The following is a 7,891-nucleotide window of genomic DNA, read 5'->3' as shown; positions in this document are numbered from 1 at the left end:
TAAGAAATCAGCTCTTCTGACTGAACAATATAAAAGGCTTGTTGTTAAAAACATAATTGGAGATGATAACTACTCTTTTGTCAAAACCTTTTTTCTACAAAACCAATTTAACGAAGTGTTTAAAAATCAAGAACTTTTGTATAAACATTTTAGAACCAAAAATGCCGGGATAAAAACAGGGTATATGGCATATCACGACCCTGAATTTTTCTTTGTTATATATTTAGGTTATGTAAATATGTCTATTGTAAATAAAGAAAATTTTGATTTAGTACCACAACTTATGGGTCAGGGAATTTTAAAGAATGTTTTTATGAACCATATATCTCAAATCCCTGAAAATTTCCCAGAAAAATTGAAAGATATTTTAACTTATCTTTTTAAAATCGAAAAATATATAGATATTTCTTTTGAAACCATTCCACCTTTATTTCAACCCGATGGATCAGTAGTACCAGCCTATCACCATGTATATATAAAACATAATAAAGAACCACTTATTCCTCAACAAGAACCAGAATGGGAAATGACCCGTTTAGATGAATTTCCAGAATTTTTTACTCGCTTTAGAGCTTTTCAAATCTATGATCTTAGACCAACCCGGAATAAATTATTTCATCTCATTGGCGAAACAAAAACCATGTCTATATGGAGAATAGAACCTTTAGAACACATTATTGTTCCAAAACCTTTTATTACTTCTGAAGAACAGGATTTTATAACCGAACTCAGCGTAGATATACCAGAACCATCTTCCTACCTCAGTGATGACGCATTATTTTGGGACAACCTGGACGATGAAAGTTATCATAACCTACAAAATGCAATGGAAGGATGATGTCAGCAATGACGATATTTGAAGCAGTAAATGCGTCTTCAACTACAAAAATTAAATGCGGCAGTACAAGTTCAGAAGCAGTAAAAACATCCACAAGCCACGTATTATGCATGTAATATAAAGAGAAGAAAGAGACAAGAAGGAAGAGAAGAACGGATGAAGATGAATAAACAAAAGTCAAAAGTAAATGTCTTAAAAGTCTTTGTATTTATACCAAACCTCTGAACACCGTAAATATTTTTCCTACCATCCAACCACTTGAAATTAATTCTCACCTGTATTCTCACCTGCCCCTTGTAAATACTTTGCCTATAAATTAGTGATAGAAGTGTGCCCGAGAGGTGTGTGGAAAAAAGTGTGTGCAATAGTGTGCAAAAGTTGTCTGTAAAAAGAAGGAAGCTCCATCTTCAGCTTTGTACATTCATCAGCAATCAATAAAAAAGTAAGAATTTTCTGTTAAATTTTTGCATTCATTTAAATTTATTATGTATTTTCTTACCCTTAGGGGGTAAAAAGGGGTAAAAAAGGTAAAGTAGGGAAATGAAAATTATTTGAATTATTTTTAAAGTCTTCTTTACTAGTTAATATATGTAATATACATGGATCCTTTTTATATAATGTTCTCATCAACGTAAAAGAAAAAAAAAAAAAAAAATCGGGTATTTAGAAAATTTTGGGTGTAAAATCATGTTTTAAAACTAGAGTCTTTAGTCTTAACCCTTGACCTCAAACCCGTTTTTGCCGGAAAATTGGCGTTTCAGGGAGACTATGTCTGGTCGGAAGGGGGGTATTACCTTGACACGAAGTGATGTTTTAAAATTTTTGAATTTTACTACCTGAATGTTTGAAATATTCCGATTGCAAAAACTTAATTTTTAGACGTTCAAGATTTCAAAAATTTAATTTTATACATTACAAAACTTTTACTATAAACACAGAACCTTAAGTTAATAAAATATTAAAAAACTCTTATTTTAATAAGTGTATTTTAAGTGTTTGAAACAAATTTTATATTAAAATATTAAGTTTTCCAAAATGTCTGAAACCTTTTATGTTATTTTAATAGATGTTTGAAACTTTTATGTTATTTTAATAGGTCTTTGTAAATTTTATATTATAATATTAAGCATATGAGAAAAGTTTATATTATTTTATTACTAGTAATAAATGAAATCTTTATAACCCAAAAATCAATTAAGATATGTGTGTGTTCAATGTGTTTATGTTTCTAGTTCATGCTTTGGCAAAATGTTCGAATGTACATACACTATACACTATGTAACCTTAGACTGATGTGGTTGAATGTGGGAGACATAACTAGTAGGAAGCCTTCACCATTAGGAAACCTCCCTAGGATGTAGATGGACACTTGACATGGGATGTGATAACCCATTCTTGTATAAAGTGTCTCATCTCTTTGGAGCCATGAAGGAGGTGGCATACCATCGATAGGTGCGATCGCTTTTACTATGGTACCCTTTTAGCCTACCTTGATAAAGTCACCTTGATGTTATAGGATGAGAATTAGATCAATGGATTAGGATACTCACCTGCACATAAGTGCATTTCTGTATAAGATGTTAGAATTTACACCAGCATCAACATTTGGGTTTTTTTAGCATCAATAAGTGCAGTATGGTATTATCTAGTCACTTTAAAGGCAATGTTGTTGTATAAATATATTCTGATTTGATTATGGGTTCCATCAATGGGCAAAGAAAGATTCATTGTTTGGTTCTCCTATAATTGTATAGTAGGCTTGGCATGTTGGAGTTCCTTTATTGTTTCCTCTTTGTATTTGTACACTTATGTCTTGTTGTGTAATTTAATAAATTGAAGGCTTTTCATGGGCCTAACACTATTTTCTTCTTGGTCATTACATTTGATTTGATTTTCAATCCAAGACTTAGCACTTTTTGAATGAGTTGGGTGAAAGGTTTGTTTTTTATATTATTATTTTTCTTAAAATGGCCTTAGTCACTTGGTTTTTCTTTTGAATAGTTTAGATTAAGGATCAAAACACATGTACCTATTTAGAGTTAGGAGTATTAGATCCATGATAAAGTCATTTATTACCCTTTTCACCTTGGAATTTTGATAAAAAAAACTTAATAGTTACACTTGTGACCATTTTAGAGGCATTTATGAATCTTGAGTTTTTGTCATGAATCCAAGTCTTTGCATTGCCATCTTAGGACCACTTAGTGTCATTTTGTATTTTGTTTATTATTTATTTTATAAGAGTTAGTCTAGTTATGAGTCTGTTGAGTCTAGAGTCTTAGATTTGGAAGAGGCTAAGGGGCAGATTAGTCAGATCATTTTTAGATCAAAGTTAGGAAAAATTAGTTGATATGGAAAAAAAGTTAACTTTCACATTAGATTCCCCTCAAGAGATTATGGTAGGGATAAGTCGACATTTAGATCAAATAGAGAGTTACAAATGAGATGACTTTACTTACATCATAGACAAATTCTGCCACTTGGGGTTTCACATGGTGCTCCATTTTGCTTGGCATATCATTCTGAGACATTCCACCACCTAGTACCTTGGTCTTACCACCTATTGTTTTTACTATTGATGACAAGAGCCTAGCTAAGCAAGAGGCTATAGTGGAGACACTTGGGAGTATGGTATGATAGATGGGGTTATAGGAGGGGATTATGGCTTAGGATGATAGTAATGGTATCTTACTTGCCCACCAAGTTCTACATGCCAGATATAGAGTGTTATGGTGGGGTAGGCTACCCAAAGATCCATTTGAGGCTTTATTCCACAATTATGAGAGCACATAGACTAGATGATGCACAATTGGTGACCTTTGTTCCCACGTTTCTTAGCACAACAACATAGAGGTGGTTCACATTAGTTGAGCCTTCGAGGCTTCGTACTTAAGGGAATGTAGACCATGAGTTTATGATAGAGTTTACTTTGTGCTAATGTTAACATTTCTAGACAAGAGTTAGAGGTTATGAGATGGAAGCCAAAGAAGACCATTTCTTCATTTATTAGTCAATGGAGGGCAAAGGTGGTTGGTATGATACACCAATATAAGGAATAAGATTAGATTGACATAGTTCTTTGGAACTTTTAGATACTCAAGGAAAGAAGTCTATTAAGTCATTTGGGAGATCTAAAGAGGTTAACTCCATTAATTATCAACCTCAAGGGCCTGCTCATAATTTGTATCACACATCATCAATAATAAGAACTTGCTTTCCCCATCCACAATATTAGTACCAACCATCCTTTATTCAACAACCTTTCATTGGTCAGACTAAAATTTAGCCATGATTGCCATATTTGAGAGTTGTTACTATCGAGACCATATGTTTAGAGGCCTACGAGACAATATACTCCACTTGGCATGACTTTGACTCAAGCTTTCCAAATGGTTAGAGATGTCAGATTTTTTACCCCCATTAGTACCATGACCCTTTCCATAACCTCTTTCGCAATAGCTCACATGTCACTAAATTGAGTGCAAAATCATCTAAGGCACGCATGACACTTCACTCAAAATTCACTTTTATTTTAAAGAAAATTCATTTGATGTTGGGCCCCCACCAAAGCCCGATTCATTTTTGCATAAATCAATTCCGCAAACTCTATCACTTAGAATTATGGAATTTGATTTTAGCTCATTTTAAAATATTTAAGAAAAAAAAACAAAAGAATTGTGAAAATTGTATGCCGAAAGGAAATATGGCAACAAAGATTTATTGGAAAAAGAGACTTTGGAACCTAAAAGGTTCTAAGGATGAAGGAAGAGAGTTGGAATTTATTTGAAAATCAAAATTTGAAGAGTTATTTACAAAATAGAAATTGAAAAATTATTTTTGAGGGATAAGAGTGAGGGAAATTATTATTATTTTTAAAATAGATGAAAGGAGGAAGTGAGAAGGACACATGACCCATCTGACAGTGTTTGCCGAAATTGTCAAAGCATTGGCCGCTCTCTCCTGTGCCAATTCCTCTTGCCGTTTCTTGATCTTCTCTTCTCGCTTCTTCCTACTGGAATCTTGGCCCAGTATCTTTCTAATAGCCTCGGCCTCAGATTCCCTAGCTGCCTTCTCAACTTGCATTCTGCGTCTCTGAGCAGCTTCGGCTTTCTTCAGTTGCTGCTCCACTTCAGTGAGTTTCTCCTTTTGTTTTCTAGGTGGGGCAGGAGGCAATCCATTTGGGAACTCTATAAAATTGACACCAATACTGGCAGAGATGTCTTTGCTAGTTTGAAGGGCCCGCTGACGTGTAGTGACTGCCATTTTCCTCTTAGAATCCCCTGATGAATCCACAAACTCTTTCCTTGATTTCTTCTTCTTAGTTTCAGGCTCACCATCAGAAAGTGCCTCTTCCTCTTCCATATAGTCGATGTCTTCATACGCTCTCCCTGACCTGGATTTCTTACTCTCTTTGCTTCCTTTCGATGAGCCAAAATCTCCCACATCAACATTGTACTGGCCATTCCCATTTCTCTTCAATACTCTTGATATCTTCCGTTGTTTCCTGCCTCCATCCTCCTCCTCATCTTCATACTCTGCACCATAATCAGTGCTAACCTTGGATGTTTTGAGTTTTTCCAGGTATTTAATCTTTTCATCATTATCTTCATCGTCTTCCGCTCTATCTAATACGCGCTTCTTAGGAACCCGCTTGCTCTTACGAACAGGCTCGTACTTGCCTGCTTGCTTCATAGAGAAGCCTTCTTCAGGCATCTTGCCCTTCAAAGAATCCCCTTGCGCCACACTAAAATCACTTCTAGAGAAATCCTTCCATGGAACCCCTCACAAGCCACTTCCTTTAACTGGTGGAGGTGAATTATCGTCATCTGAATCATCCTGAAGAATCAACTTCTGCCTCTGCCGAGGAGCATCCGAAGCGCGTGAAGATTTTGTAGAAGAAGACCCACCAACAGAAGCACCATCTGATGCGGACTTGGCATGAATGGTATGTGTTACACCACCAACCTTAAGCTTTACTTTTTTCAGTTTATTCTCATTCCCTAGTCCATCTACAACTGCCTCTGGCCCAGAATCACAAGTACCACTTATCATTCCACTTGTGTGTGTATCTCTAATTTTCCAATTAGCTGAGGCAAGGACCCCTTCACTGCACCTTTTGGAATCAGACCCACTACGCCTCTGCTCAGTAAGGCCTTGAAAAGAACCATTGATGGAAGCTTCATTTGATTCTCCAAATCTTCCATCTTCATTCTTGAACATCTTCTGGGTGGTTTCACCTGTGGATTAGAGACAGTGTGACAAAATGGAGATGCTGTGTAGAAAACACCTTCGCATCCATCGACCATAGAATCAAAAGATCTTTCTTCCAGGAAGTCAGCTTTGAACAAATGAAGTCCCCTTTTTTTTAGCTCCACCAAGTGCAAGTAAGCGTTCTGTCTTTGTTGGATCATCTGGGTCGCGAACTGAAGCATTGACGGTGTAGCCACGTTGGAGCTGGAGCGTGACTAGCCGGGAAGCTATGTATCCAGAAGCCTCTGTAACACAGGAAGTCTTACAACTTTGTCTTGCATCATGGCTGTTGGCGGCTTGGGCTTATCACCTAGTTCTGTCCAAAGTCTCAGGCCCAATTCAAGGAGAACAGCCCGGGCTTTCATTGCGCTTACTGCAGGATGCATCTGGTTGTATAAGAAATGGAGGTTCAGCCCACTGAATCATTTTGATACCTTAGCGACCTTTGCGTGATGATCTATTCTTTCCTAACAGAGATATTAAGAGCAAAAAATGGCGTCTTGACGCTTCTCTTTGGGTTTTGGGAACTTCTTCTATGAAAACATCAAGACACGGGATTGCAATGATGTATTTGTTGGGCAAGGCGGCTGATGAAGCAATGTGGAGCATACAATGGAGAAGCTAGTATGAGGAGCATGAAAAATGGGTATGGAAAAGGTGATGAGTTTGAGTAGTTTCGGGCGGTGGTGTAGAAAGAGAAAGGTGGTGGGATGAAAGACATGGGTAACGAGGTATGGTGATGTGGTGATGCAGTAATAAAACTGTGGGTATCATGAGTAAAGAGAATGAAGGATGAGCTTAATGGGCAGAGGGATAATGGTATGAAGACACGTGGTGTTAAGAAAGAAATATGGCATGCATGGGGCAAAAGTGGGACTCGGGTAGGTGCCTTGTCTTTGTCAATGAACGCATCAGCTGAACCAACGACAAATTTAGCTCCGGCCTTATCCCATAGAATCTCTTCTGGATCTCTAATGCCAAAGACAGTGATTGGTTTCTCACCAAAAGGGAGGGCGTTAGAGTCCTCAGCCTCAGGTTCTAGGATGCTTCCGCTGACCATGAACACTGTCGGGCATAAACACGTTGGTCATGTAATCAGTGATGACCAAAGGATCGTTGGCTGTAACCAACTCAACGTCGTTTCTCTGCAATGCCGCTCTGATCACCAATCGACCAATCCTTCCCAATCCATTAATTCTGATCTTGATCTTCCCCCATGATCCAAGAAGCAAGAAAGTAAGAATGGCAAAATAGACTGATAAGACAGAGAGAGAAACACGTGAAAGAGTAGTTAGACAATGCACCCTTTTGACACCATTGCCCATGTCGTTCATGGACGACAGCTTCATCAGGCCTAGGGAAATAGAGACAACAGTAGGTGTAGGAATGCGCCCATCCAGGTAGAAATCATATGCAGGGCTCTTCAATACCACGGGACTGGTTGCTTCCCATTCATACATACATCTTTCAACTGCAAATTCTTTAGGGGATGAATGCTAAATCTCTGAGGGATCCATTATTCCATTCACGCTTCTGAAAGTAGGAGACACCATACTGAATCAGCACACGCGAATAATTCTCGGATCTCTCCATCTTTATAATCATCATCTTTTCAATCGAATCATTCGGCTTCATCTACCATGACTGAATATCGATGTTCGTTTGAATATGCATCAGATTTATGAGAATCATTGAACATGCCAGCAAATTTGTGGACGTTTCCTCATCAATGACAAACACCTCCTCACTCTCTTCAATGGATCTCCCACCATCCCGTACAGAAATGAGATACCTCCATGGACA

General features: G+C 37.5%; 1 pseudogene; it reads right to left on the bottom strand.

The window, feature by feature from the left end:
- Positions 1–4,669: 4,669 nt before the first annotated feature.
- Positions 4,670–7,548, bottom strand: LOC117918062 (annotated as a pseudogene).
- Between the last annotated feature and the right edge of the window lie 343 nt (positions 7,549–7,891).

Source organism: Vitis riparia, chromosome 7 (assembly GCF_004353265.1).
Source record: "Vitis riparia cultivar Riparia Gloire de Montpellier isolate 1030 chromosome 7, EGFV_Vit.rip_1.0, whole genome shotgun sequence".
Taxonomy (NCBI): Eukaryota; Viridiplantae; Streptophyta; class Magnoliopsida; order Vitales; family Vitaceae; genus Vitis; species Vitis riparia.
This window is presented reverse-complemented; position numbering and strand designations above follow the sequence as displayed.